The following is a 14,152-nucleotide window of genomic DNA, read 5'->3' as shown; positions in this document are numbered from 1 at the left end:
CTGATATGTTGTGTCTTTGTTCTCATTGGTTTCAAAGAACATCTTTATTTCTGCCTTCATTTTGTTATATACTCAGTAGTCATTCAGAAGCAGGTTGTTCAGTTTCCGTGTAGTCGAGCGGTTTTCAGTGAGTTTCTTAAATCTGAGTTCTAGTTTGATTGCACTGTGATCTGAAAGACAGTTTGTTATAGTGTTTGTTCTTTTACATTTGCTGAAGAGTGCTTTACTTCCAACTATGTGGTCAATTTTGGAATAAGTGCAATGTGGTGCTGAGAAGAATGTATATTCTGTTGATTTGGGGTGGAGAGTTCTGTACATGTCTATTAGGTCTGCTTGGTGCAGAGCTGAGTTCAATTCCTGGATATCCTGGTTAACTTTCTGACTCATTGATCTGTCTAATGTTGACAGTGGGGGGTTAAAATCTCCCATTATTACTATGTGGGAGTCTAAGTCTCTTTGTAGGTCTCTAAGGACTTGCTTTATGAATCTGGGTCCCCCTGTATTGGGTGCAAATATATTTAGGATAGTTAGCTCTTCTTGTTGAATTAATCCCTTTACCATTATGTAGTGGCCTTCTTTGTCTCTTTTGATCTTTGTTGGTTTAAAGTCTGTTTTATCAGAAACTAGGATTGCAATGCCTGCCTTTTTTTGATTTCCATTTGCTTGGTAGATCTTCCTCCATCCCTTTATTTTAAGCCTATGTGTGTCTCTGTACGTGAGATGGGTCTCCTGAATACAGCACACTTATGGGTCTTGACTCTATCCAATTTGCCAGTCTGTGTCTTTTAATTGGAGCATTTAGCCCATTTACATTTAAGGTTAATATTGTTAGGTATGAATTTGATCCTGTCATTATGATGTTAGCTGGTTATTGTACTCATCAGTTGATGCAGTTTCTTCCTAGCATCGATGGTCTTTACAATTTGACATGTTTTTGCAGTGGCTGGTACCTGTTGTTCCTTTCCATGTGAGTGCTTCCTTCAGGAGCTCTTGTAGGGCAGGCCTGGTGGTGACAAACTCTCTCGGCATTTGCTTGTCTGTAAAGGATTTTATTTTTCCTTCACTTATGAAGCCTAGCTTGGCTGGATATGAAATTATGGGTTGAAATTTCTTTTCTTTAAGAATGTTGAATATTGGCCCCCACTCTCTTCTGACTTGGAGAGTTTCTGCTGAGAGATCCGCTGTTAGTCTGATGGACTTCCCTTTGTGAGTAACCCGACCTTTCTCTCTGGCTGTCCTTAACATTTTTTCCTTCCTTTCAACTTTGGTGAATCTGACAATTGTGTGTCTTGGAGTTGCTCTTCTCGAGGAGTATCTTTGTGGCATTCTCTGTATTTCTTGAATTTGAATGTTGGCCTGCCTTCCTAGGTTGGGGAAGTTCTCCCATATAATATCCTGTAGAGTGTTTTCCAACTTGGTTCCATTCTCCCCGTCACTTTCAGGTACACCAATCAGACGTAGATTTGGTCTTTTCACATGGTCCCATATTTCTTGGAGCCTTTGTTAATTTCTTTTTACTCTTTCTACTCTAAACTTCTCTTCTTGCTTCATTTCATTCATTTGATCTTCAATCACTAATACCCTTTCTTCCAGTTGATTGAATTGGTTACTGAAGCTTATGCATTTGTCACGTAGTTCTCGTGCCACGATTTTCAGCTCCATCAGGTCATTTAAGGACTTCTCTACACTGGTTATTCTAGTTAGCCGTTTGTCTAATCTTTTTTCAAGGTTTTTAGCTTCTTTGCAATGGGTTCAAACTTCCTCCTTTAGCTTGGAGAGGTTTGATCGTCTGAAGCCTTCTTCTTTCAACTCGTGAAAGTCATTCTCCATCCAGCTTTGTTCCGTTCCTGGCAAAGATCTGAGTTCCTTTGGAGGGGGAGAGGCACTCTGATTTTTAGAATTTTCAGCTTTTCTGCTCTGTTTTTTCACCATCTTTGTGGTTTTATCTACCTTTGGTCTTTGATGATGGTGACATACATATGGGGTTTTGGTGTGGACATCCTTTCTGTTTGTTAGTTTTCCTTCTAACAGTCAGGACTCTCAGCTGGAGATCTGCTGGCATTTGCTGGGGGTCCACTCCAGACCCTGTTTGCCTGGGTATCAGCAGTGGAGGCTGCAGAACAGATAATATTGCTGAACAGCAAATGTTGCTGCCTGATCGTTCCTCTGGAAGCTTCATCTCAGAGTGGTACCCGGCTGTGTGAGGTGTCAGTCGGCCCCTACTGGGGGGTGCATCCTGGTTAGGCTGTTCAGGTGTCAGGGACCCACTTGAGGAGGCAGTCTGTCCATTCTCAGATCTCAAACTCCATGCTTGGAGAACCACTACTCTATTCAAAGCTGTCAGACAGGGACATTTAAGTCTGCAGAGGTTTCTGCTGTCTTTTGTTTGGCTATGCCCTGCTCCCAGAGGTGGACTCTACAGAGGCAGGCAGGCCTCCTTGAGCTGCAGTGGGCTCCACCTGGAAGTTCGAGCTTCCAGGCTGCTTTGTTTACCTACTCAAGCCTCAGCAATGGCAGGTGCCCCTTTTGCAGCCTCGCTGCCACCTTGCAATTCGATCTCAGACTGCTATGCTAGCAATGAGTGAGGCTCTGTGGGCATGGGACCCTCCGAGCCAGGCACGGGACCTCCTGCAGTGGGAACCACTGGGCTGTAGTATTTTTTTTTTTTTTGAGACGGGTGCTGCTCCTGCATGCCCAGGCTGGAGTGCAGTGGCGGATCTCAGCTCACTGCAAGCTCCTCCTCTAGTTCACGCCATTCTCCTGCCTCAGCCTCCCAAGTAGCTGGGACCACAGGCACCCACCCGCCGCCCGGCTAGTTTTGTATTTTTTAGTAGAGGCGGGGTTTCACCGTATTAGCCAGGATGGTCTCGATCTCTGACCTCATGATCCGCCCGTCACCGGCCTCCCAAAGTGCTGGGATTACAGGCTTGAGCCACGGCCCGGCCGGCGCGTAGGGTGGGAGTGACCCGATTTTCCAGGTGTCGTCTGTCACAGCTTCCCTTGGCTAGGAAGGGGATTCCCTGACCCCTTGCACTTCCTGGGTGAGGCAATGCCTCACCCAGCTTCAGCTCATGCTTAGTGGGCTGCTCCCACTGTCCTGCACCCACTATCTGACAAGCTGCAGTGAGATGAACCAGGTACCTCAGTTGGAAATGCAGAAATCACCCATCTTCTGCATCGCTCATGCTGAGAGCTGGAGGCTGGAGCTGTTCCTGTTTGGCCATCTTGGAACCACCCGTCGCCCCTGCATAGATTTTAATGCCCAACCTGAGCCTCTCTACTTCCAGGATGCCTCTTCTGACCAACTGCTATAGTTTTCCTTATTTGCACAACTCATCTCACATGCCATCATTCACTACGTTGTGCTATTTCTATACAATTGTCTAGGACTGTGATTAACACTAATTGCCATTTTCTTAGCTCTTCATATATGTATGTCTTCTCACTTCTAGTTCTTAATGGCTGAGATTGTATAGTTCTACAAATTACTATTTTTCCTGAATGTTTCTAAAAAGACTCCAAGATGGCTGGGCCTGTTGTCCTATAATTATTTGTATCTTTCACAGAATTTAGCATAGTTATACCTAAAGAAAGTAAGTCATGAATGCTTGTTGAGTGGAAGAATGAAAACAGGATGAGTCATTGATCCATAAAAATCCAGTACATGGATTTGGAACCTTATTCTCAGCCTTATACTGAGAATCAAAGGAAGGCTTCTTCCCTTCTCTGGCTACTCTAAGCTAAACATGTATAGCACAGGCAGGGGTGACCCAAAGGTCCACAGCACAGGAGAGCAGCAGCATTCAAGGACCCAGGAAGGACCATCAGATTTCACAATTACCTTCTTCTCCATGACTTTCAGTATTTAGGACTTTCAGATAAACATACAGACATGGACAATCATGTATCCCTTTAAGCAAACACCCGCGTTTACTAAATAAATAAACCTTCCTTGCTACTCTAAACACATTAAGAACTCTCCTGCCTTGGGGTCTTTGCACTTGCTCTTCCCTCTACTGGGAAAGCTCTTTTCTTCAAATCTCTCTATGACTCACTCTCACTGTCCTGTGTTTTCAGGTCTCAGCTCAATAGACATTTCCTATGTGAGGTCTTCCCTGATCACTCAATGTCTCACTCCCCTAAAAGTCCCCATTCACCAACCCTGCTTGAATTTTTCTTTAGAACTTGTCACCACTTGATGTCGTGTATATTTGCTGGCTTGTTTATTATTGACTCTCTCCTTCTTTTAGAGTGTACGCTCCATGTGGTGGAGGGTGGTACTTTGTCTTTCTTGTTCACTGTATTCCCAGCACTTAGCATAATTCTTTGAGTGGGTGATAGTAACAGCTCCAGTATAGGGAGATATTAAATAACATCCTAAGACTTTGCTGTGTTCCAGGCATGATGCTAAGAATTTTACACAAGGTATTTTATTTAATTCCTACAATGGTCCTGTAAGGGAGTGCTTTTTGTTTGTTTGTTTTGAGGCAGGGTCTCTGTCGCCCAGGCTAGAGTGCAGTGGCATGATCTCAGCACACTGCAGCCTCTGCTTCCCGGGCTCAAGCAATCCTTCCACCTCAGCCTTGTGAGTAGCTAGGATGGCAGGAGCAGGCCACCATGCCTGGCTAAGGGAGTGCTTTTAATATCCCCATTTTACAAATAAGAAAACTGAAGCTCGTAGAAGTTAAGCGACATCTTACAGCTAGTAAGTCATGGTCTGACTATTCTGACCATGTACCCTAAGTGGGTTACAGGAAGGGGATTGTGCAGGCATTGAAGATCAGATACACAGGATAAGCAAAGATCTAACTGAGCATGGGCAGTTAGGAGAGTGTTTATATTACTGGGAGAACAGATGTGGGGTGAGAGAGGACTGAGGAAGGGGATCATGAGTAGAACTAGGAAATGGCCATAATAGAGTTTGAATCCATGACCCTCTAGCAGCAATGTCTGTGCTATAGACCACTATTTAAGAGTAATCAGCCTCCTACTGGAATGTCCTTTCCCTCCATCTCTGCCCACCTGTCAGGATCCAGCTCAAATGCAGCCTTCTCGATAATCAGTGATCATGTGTTCACTGATCCTGTCCCTCTCTAACAGGTAATGGGCTCTCTTGCTGCTACCAGGTGAGAAATATGGGAAAACGTTAGAGTTGGGTGCAATGTAGTGTTGAGAACACTGGGATCAGTTAGCACTGGGCTGGATGTTGTAGAAAGGACCCAGATTTGTACTTGGGGGTTTGCACTTGTTAGGTTGCCAATATTCTGCAAAGTCCGGTGCAAAGAAATAACAAAGTAACTCATACCCATCTCCTGATTGGTCAGAGCAAGCTAAATGCAAACTACAAGTTGAAAACAAATATGGTAAACAACAACAAAGTACTGTACGGCAGCCACCTGGATTGATGCCAGTAACAAATTCTAACAGTACAGCAACCATCCTTTCCAGTCTTTTGCATATCCTTGCCTCCTCCTAGGAAGTTCTTTCCTCCTATCTGTGCCATGGAAATCTTACTCCACTCTTCGACCTCCTCTCTGAAGCCTTTTCTAATTTCATGCTCTCCCACCCCCAACAGAGAGACTCAACAGAGGTGTTACTATTGGATGGGGGACATGGGGAGGCCACACCATTTTTAAGTGGCAGAGGTGGGATGGGAGCCCGGTCTACCTGCAAAATCCCTACTCTTTCCATGTAGCATTTTGCTTGTTACCTGGCATTAAGGGCTGTGCACTCTAATTTCACATCAGTTGAGTCTGTGGAATGGGCAGTAAAATACACAGAAGAATGGATAACTATCCAGTGAGCATATGCAATTACAAGATACACTTAAGATCTCTTTCTCATGGCTACGGTCCCTCCCCACTTCATCCCTTTCCCTTTATCTTATAGTTGCTTGGCAGCAGCAATACTCAGAATGTTTTCCTGGGGTTCAGCAAAAACAGAAAAGCTGGACAAGAAAACAATGCTGTACAGGTGGGGGCTGTATAGGTAGAAGAGGTAACTATGGAGGCACCCTCCAGAACCCTTGGTAGGATGTCTTTGTCTAGGCCCAGGTTGAGTATATCCTACCTTTTGGGTGGTGTGCTGCAGGGACTGATCTTCCCAACTCTGACTATCCAAGACAGGAATTATGTCCTCTCCTTCTCCTTATTTTCTTTCTTTCTTTTCTTCTTCTTTTTTGGAACAGGGTCTCTCTGTTGCCCAGGCTGGAGTGCAGTGGTGTGATTATAGCTCACTGCAGCTTTGAACTCCTGGCCTCGAGCAATCCTCCCACCTCAGCCTCCCAAGTAGCTGGGACTACAGGCACACACCACCATGCCCACCTAATTAAAAAAAAGAATTGTAGAGATGGAGTCTCACTATGTTGCCCAGGCTGGTCTCGAACTCCTAGCCTCAAGCAATCCTCTCACCTTGGCCTCCCACAGTGTTGGGATTACAGGGATCAGCCACCGCACCCCGCCCAGAGTGACTTCCTAACTCCAAATCTGAATTTCACTTTCAGTACCTACTAGACTAAAACCAGTCCCTTTCCTCTTTCCTGTTGCTCTGTCCATCTCCAAACCCAACCCCATGCCTCTGCATCCCTTTGATGTATTGTCTTGACTCTTCTGGATACTACAAGGTGAAGGTTCTGAATTTACTGAACTGATTATCCGCCCAGGGACTATACCCTCCCACATATGCACTGGCAGAAGAGGAAGCTGTTTGAGAGGAGAGGACCATTATGAAATTAAATAATAGAAGAGGCTTGGGAAACATGCAAGCTCCAGAGTAGAATTCTCTAGCCACGGTTCTCAACATGTGGTCTATGGACCACCATCCTCAAAATTGCCTAAGGAGCTTGTTAAAAATATAGAATCTCAGGCCCCAAGCCCAGACCTACTGAATCTGCATTTTAACAAGCTCCCTAGTTGATTCCAGTATGCACTAAAGTTAGAGACCCATTTCCTTTATCGGCCTTAACTGCTTAAAGCAGTGGTTCACAGACTTGGTCACACATCAGAATAACATGGTGAGCTCAAGAAAAATATTGGCTCCTGGGTCCCACCCCTAACAATTGTGATTCAATTGGTCTGTGGCGGGCCTAGACATTTGAGAATTTTAAAAACTTCCCAGGTAATTTTAATGTGCTGCCATAGTTGTAAACCACTGGTGTAGAGGAAACCCATGAAGCTGCATAGATAAGAGCTCCTCCATCCAAGGCTGTGTTTTCTGTGTGATTGTGTGTACTTGTGTATGTGTGTTCAAAAATGTTAAAATTTCTGCTGGGCCTGAGGTGTAAAGCAACATCTTCTGGGCAGATTTGGGAATTTCATTGGGGGTGACAACAGGCACTCCCAGGAAAAATATGCAGTGTGCTGACTGCTCCATTGAGAGAAATTATCATCTCGCATCACTCATTTGCCCAATCACCCTCAGGGATCGGGGCCACAGGTGCATCCCTGGCATGGATGACCTGGCAGTGCCCACCCTTAGCACTGTGTCATTTGTACCATTAAAGTTGTATCCTCTCTGTTGGGCTCATTTGAGGCTCTCTTAAGATTTGGTGATTAATATAAAGGTGAAGATCCAAAGAGCTGACTTTTGTTTCTATCTGCACTGCCCTCCCCACAAAGAAACAAGATTTGCCTTAAGTAGCCCCCAAGTTCATGGTTTCAGCCACATAAAAGGCTCCAGACCCATTTATGTGTCTCAGCTGTGATTGATGAATAGCCATTCATCCTCCTGTGACTGAAGTTGCTGCTTGTTGTCATACTAGGTAAAGCAATTGTATAAATTACCTCTCATCCAAGTCACAAAATATATTTGCCAAAATGATTTCTTCTAAAATTGTAAAAGTGAAAACAGAGTGCACAGAGAGAAATTGAGTTTGCTCCAAGGAGCTATGAATGCACCATTAAGAAAGCCTCGAAAAGAGATTAGCAATCCATCTAGTGTGTTTGCACATCGTTTAGTGCCATTTTGGGGCATTTCTGAAAATGTCAGTCACGGTGGGGAGGAAGAGGAGGAGGTTCCATTGGCCATTAAGATGATATACCAAGAGGCTGTGGTTATCAGGGCATGCAGCGGGGCAGCACTTCACCAGCTCTGACCTCAGCTCAGTGAGAATTTCAAAAGCTCCAAAGTTTAATAAAAATCAGTGATTGGATTCCAGTGCCAGGGGAGTTGATAAAGCATGGTTATAAGCTTCAGGCCATGTTCTCTGAACAAAAAACTTTTTATATTCTTGAATATACCCCCCTACACACACACACACAGACACAACCCCTCACTAAAGAAAACTGACAAATGGACAAACTCATATTTTCTAAGCCAATCTGGGAAAAGATCTCGACTAAATATGGGACATCTTAGTTAAGTACTTGCCGAAAAGTCCCACCCTTTAGCAGTCTTAAAACTAAGACAGACTGGGCACAGTGGCTCATTCCTGTAATCTCAACACTTTAGGAGACTGAGGCAGGAGGATCACTTGAGGCCAGGAGTTCCATACCAGCTTGGGCAACATAGTGAGACTCCATCTCTATAAAAAATTTAAAATTATCTGTGCATGGTGGCACATACCTGTAATCCCAGCTACTTATGAAGCCGGGGTGGGAGGGTCACTTGAGCCCAGGAGTTCAAGGCTACAGTGAACCATGATTGCACCATTGCACTCCAGCCTGGGCAACAGAGTGAGCCTGTCTCTAAAACAGGTAAACAAAAAAACCACAAAGATATAATCACGTTGTGACATAGTTACATTTTATATAAAATAATTCTTCTTTAGCAGGCTGTATATCTTCTATAACATTCTCTTTTACTGTTATTAGAAAATTATACTCCCAGCATTACATCTATATGTAATAAGACAGACTACACTTTCTTCCACCTCATTACATCTATATGTAGTAAAACAGACTACACTTTCTTCCACCTCTTGGTGAAAGGAATTTTGTCTACTCGCTATGCTTACCTTGTCCCAAAAGCTGAAAGTCTGGATTCTGGGGCTATTTTCCAAAATGACAGAGGATATCAAAGACCATGCAGAATAGATCAAAGTAAGTGTTCATAATGTAAATGCCTATTTCCTGGAAGAGGCACACTCTGAATGAGACAAGGAGATAAAGCCCTAGAGATCTACCACACCACTGAGAAATGTTGAATGTGCTCGTCTGTTTCCTTTTTCTTTTTCTTTTTCCTCAGGGAAAGTGTGAACAAAAGTCCCACTATCACAAATTATGCAGTCAAGTTTTTCACATTTTGGGAAATTGCAGGGGTCAGCACATCTGAGTGCAATGGATAAGGCTGGCCATGGAAAAACCACCTTTGTGATCATGGTATTTCCACTGCCAGGTAAGTGTCTCAGATGATTCTTAATCCAGAGTTCATTACATTATTTTCTGTTTTGATCAGAATTGGAAAGCCATCATCAGGTTTGAGAGAATCTCTACAACAGTATAATACAAAGTCAATGAGGGAAGGGAGTTGTGTCTGTTTTGTTCACCAGTGTATCTCCTTAGTATAGCTAAGTGTATAGTCCATTCTCATGCTGCTAATAAAGACATACACGAGACTGGGTAATTTGTAAAGGAAAGAGATTTAATGGACTGGCAGTTCAGCATGACTGGAAAGGCCTCAGGAAACTTATAATCATGGTGGAAAGGGGGAAGCAGGCATACCCTTCTTCACATGGCAGCAGGAAGAGAGGTGCCAAGCAAAAGGGAGAAAAGCCCCTTATAAAACCATCAGATCTCGTGAGAACTCACTATCATGAGAACAGCATGGAGGTAACTGCCCCCATGATTCAGTTACCTCCCACCAGGTCCCTCCAATGGCAGGTGGGGATTATGAGAACTACAATTCAGGATGAGATTTGGGTGGGGAAACAGCCAAACCATATTACTAAGTGTCTGGCAAATAGTAAGTACTCAACAAATATTTTCCAATTGTGTTGAAACTGTAAAACAAACTGAGTTTAAAATCTAGGCAGCCACTGTAACCATACAGTCACCTGTTCCTAAAGTCAATAGAAAAAAGAACAGACTTTCTCCAACTCTATCCTGTGTCCCCTGTCCTTGGCCCCATTTTTTCCTCTACCTGTGCTACAAATCCAGTTGGCATTCATATGGGTTGTGAATAAGAGCTCCACATCCCAGTCCTGAGCTGGCCACCATGACAGAGTGGCATAGAGGGGAAGGTACTTACTGGGACAGGACAATTGCTGGCAGAGCAGATGGGAAGGAAGGACAGTCTGCATCCCAGGGCTACTCACAGCTCTGGCAGGCACCATGCTTCTAGCCTCACAAAAGACAACTCCAATAGGCTGATGCACACATGCAGAGGCTTCTCTCCCTCTCTGGCCACCAGCACAAGAGCTTTTCAGTTCCCAGAGCTGTGGAACAATTGGGAAACTCTAGGCAGGATCCACATGACACTGAGTACCAGAGTCAAAATAACTGGGGTCCACCAGAAAGAAGCCAGTTAACAGACTGGTCAAGACATAGTCAGTCCATTTTATACATTTTGATAATTCTAGATGTTGAAGAAGATTTCCTTCTTAGAATACTGCCTTGTTAATAACAGCCTGATTATGTATTGACCAGAAATTAATTTCACCAGCATAAAAGCATAGGAATAATTTAGAAAATGATTTTATTTTTTTGAGACAGGGTCTCACTCTGTTTCCCAGGCTGGAGTGCAGTGGCATGATCACAGCTCACTGTAGCCTCGACCTTCCAGGCTCAGGTGATTCTCCTACCTCAGTCCCCCAAGTAGCTGGGACTATACACATACACCACCACACCTGGCTAATTTTTGTATTTTTTGGTAAAGATTGGGTTTCACCATGTTGGGCAGGCTGGTCTGGAACTCCTGGGCTCAAGTGATCCTCCCACCTCAGCCTCCCAAAATGCTGGGATTGCAGGCATCAGCCACTGCATCTGGCCTAGAAAATAATTTGTATAAACTAAAACTATTGTAAAGGTCATGAAACAAGAAACAAGTGAAAGATAAAACAGAAAATGTGGGGGCTGAGAAAGCACCCCTAATCCCATGACTCTAAAAAGTTGCTTTTTTAATTTTGCATTTTCCCTACCTCCAAGCCCCTTTCTCTATTCATACTTTAATTATATATATGGCATTTTAAAAATCATGTATTATGCCTTATTTACACAAGTAGTACATGTTCATAATAAAAAATTAACACAGAAAAATTAATACAGATAAGAACAATTATATAATATAAATAGTACATATTCATGATAAATATTTAATTTATTAATACCAATAAATGGTCTACAATCCTATTAATCAGAGATAACCATTGTTAACATTTTGGTTAACCACTGTTTAGTGTGTACTTCTTAATCTAACTATACGGGTATAGATAAAGATATTTTATGTATGCACAAAGGTACACACACATGTGGCCAAATGCATACAGATCCCAAGTTTGCTATTTAAGAAAGTGCCTTTTTGGTTTAATGGTAGTTTGTGAACATATTTCCATATCAACAAATACATTATAGTAAGATGATATCTTATAACCTTTCCCAGCCTTATAACTCCAGAATTATTATTTTATAATCCAATGATCAGGGATACTGCACTGAAAATACATTCATTACTCAAGTTATGACCCATTACCAATTCTGTATCCTGCACAGTACATGGGGAAGTACAGACATATCTACCATTTATTAAACCTGCTTAATATGTACCATGCCTTGTGCCATTGTCACATTACAAATGTCTCTCACAACAACCCTGTGATATGGGTACCATTGTTGCTAGTGGATGAAGAAGCTGAGAGAAGCTCCAAGTGGGTATTGCAACCATTCTCAGACCTAGAAAAAGTAGAAGGGCTCCACATTGAAGACACATCAGTCTGACTTTCAAGCCCACTCTTGTTCTCTGAGGGATTCATTTGGGAGTTGAGCTGTGGCAGTTAGGATATGATTAGAGAATGGACTAGAGTGGAGTAGTAAGTAGGGACAGCAAGACCAACAAAGAGTCTCAACTTCTGTTATATCAATGGTAAGTCCCATGGGCTATGAGAAATTGCAGAGATCCCAATTGGGGGAGTAGTCATAGAAAGTTTCATGGGAAGGTGGTGTATTAGTCAGTTCTTACATTGCTATAAAGAACTATGTGAGACTGGGTAATTTTTGAAGAAAAGAGGTTTAATTGGCTCATGTTCTAAAGGCTGTGCAGAAAGCATGGTTGGGGAGGCCTCAGGAAACTTACAATCATGGTGTATTTTGTATTGACCAGAAATGAATTTGACCAGCATAAAAGCATAGGAATAATTTAGAGAAAAAAAAGTATATATATATAGAGAGAGATAGGGTCTCGCTCTGTCGCCCAGAAAACAGGGAAGCAGGCATGTCCCTACATGTTTGGAGCAGAAGGAAGAGAGCGAAGGGGGAGGTGCTACATACCTTTAAACAACCAGGTCTCATGAAAACTCACTATCACGAGAACAGCAAGGGGGAAATTCGCCCACATGATCCAATCACCTCCCACCAGGCCCTTTCTCCAACACTGGGGATTACAATTCAACATGAGATTTGGGTGAGGACACAGACTGAAACCATATCAGGTGGAATCAGAGATGGATCTTGAAGGATAAGCAAGGCCTGCACTTTGTATGGGGTAAGGAAGCAGCAAGAGCAAAGGTTTGGTGGTGGAAATTTAACATTCAGTGATCTTGTCCTAGTAAGGAGACTCGTCTTATGAGAGGAAAGGGCTAGCGCTGGCAAGGAGTATGGCCAGATAAGGATGACTGCCTGCAAGTATGTTCCTGCACAGTGTCAATGAAAGTCACTCATACTCCGACAATATTTGGGAAGCCAAGATTTGTAGAACATTCTGTTTCCATATGGTTAGTTAGTTATGAGTTTCAGAACTTGGAAACCTTGCAACTTTCGGAAAGAACCAGACTACGTATTAACGGATTACAGTTTCAAATGTCATTTTCCATTTCTGTCCAAATGAGGTTGAGACATATTTGATGAAAAAAAAAGTCAAGCTTCTCATGACTAGTTTCTCGCACAGTATCTGAATGATTTGGATCACTGGTTGACTTGATGGTAGCCACTCAACACCAAGACAGAATCGTTTCCAGTCATGTGGATTTTCAGCATCGAAGACAGATACTGATACTAACTGATAGACGCTGGGTTTCAGTGTTGAGCATGATGCTTAAATCTCTTCTTCTGATTAGCTTTGATAACTCCATGTCTTTAAATTTTGTTTTATTCTTTTGACACAGGATCTCACTCTGTCGCCCAGGCTGGAGTGCAGTGGCACAATCATGGCTCACTGCAGCCTTGTACTCCTGGGCTCAAGCGATCCTCACACCTCAGCCTCCTGATTAGCTGGGACTACAGGCATGAGCCAACATACCCAGCTGATTTTTTTTTTTTTTTTTTTTTTTTTAGTTGAGACAAGGTCTTGCTAAGTTGCCCAGGCTAGTTTCTAACTCCTGAGCTCAATCAGTCCTCCTGCCTTGGTCTCCCAAAGTGCTGGGATTACAGGCATGAGCCACCATGCCTGGCTCCATCTCTTTAAAAAGCAATCTTCCTCTTTAGTTTGATCTGTCATTTGTGTCTGACCCTCCCCAAAGAGTAGTTTTCTTTTGAACATCCTATGTGATGGACTACATACATTCTAAAACTAGGCTTCATCTTTTGATACAAACCAGCTTCCTGAATTCTGTGTGCAGGTATACACTGTTTCTGCACATTTTTGTCTACATGACACCGAAAACTGCTTTGGCGGCTTTAATTTTTATTTTTTTACTTTTCAACCAACGATTTTGGTGAGTAGATCCATCCTGAAGATAAGCAATAATACTTGTACTTGTTTCATTTCGACTACCCAACAGTGGCTAATGGTTCAAAGGTCATCAATAAGAGATTGGATTTGGTTTTAAAATTCTCTTTTAAAACCGCAGAAAACACAGTGTTGCACTAGGCCCTGTCTATAATGTTTGGCTTGGATGCAGGTGAGAGGTTCTTTGGAAGGCTTGACACAACACAGTCTTCAAAGACTTTAGAAATTGGCACTTCCCCAGTTTGCTTTTAGCATCCAACTTTTGTTGCTGATCAGAGTTGACACTTATTCATAGAGGTGAAGACAGAAAGAATGAACCCTTGGGACAGCTAAGAAG

The 14,152-nt window shown here is 43.0% G+C and overlaps 1 non-coding gene across 1 annotated transcript; it reads right to left on the bottom strand.

The window, feature by feature from the left end:
- Window positions 1-9,179: 9,179 nt before the first annotated feature.
- Window positions 9,180-9,341, bottom strand: LOC116272298. The gene has a single exon (XR_004181010.1). It is a non-coding gene; the product is annotated as a U1 spliceosomal RNA (small nuclear RNA).
- Between the last annotated feature and the right edge of the window lie 4,811 nt (window positions 9,342-14,152).

The sequence above is a fragment of the Papio anubis genome, chromosome X (genome assembly GCF_008728515.1).
Source record: "Papio anubis isolate 15944 chromosome X, Panubis1.0, whole genome shotgun sequence".
In the NCBI taxonomy this organism is placed as follows: domain Eukaryota; kingdom Metazoa; phylum Chordata; class Mammalia; order Primates; family Cercopithecidae; genus Papio; species Papio anubis.
Note: the sequence above shows the minus strand (reverse complement) of the source record. Positions and strands in the feature narration are given on the sequence as shown.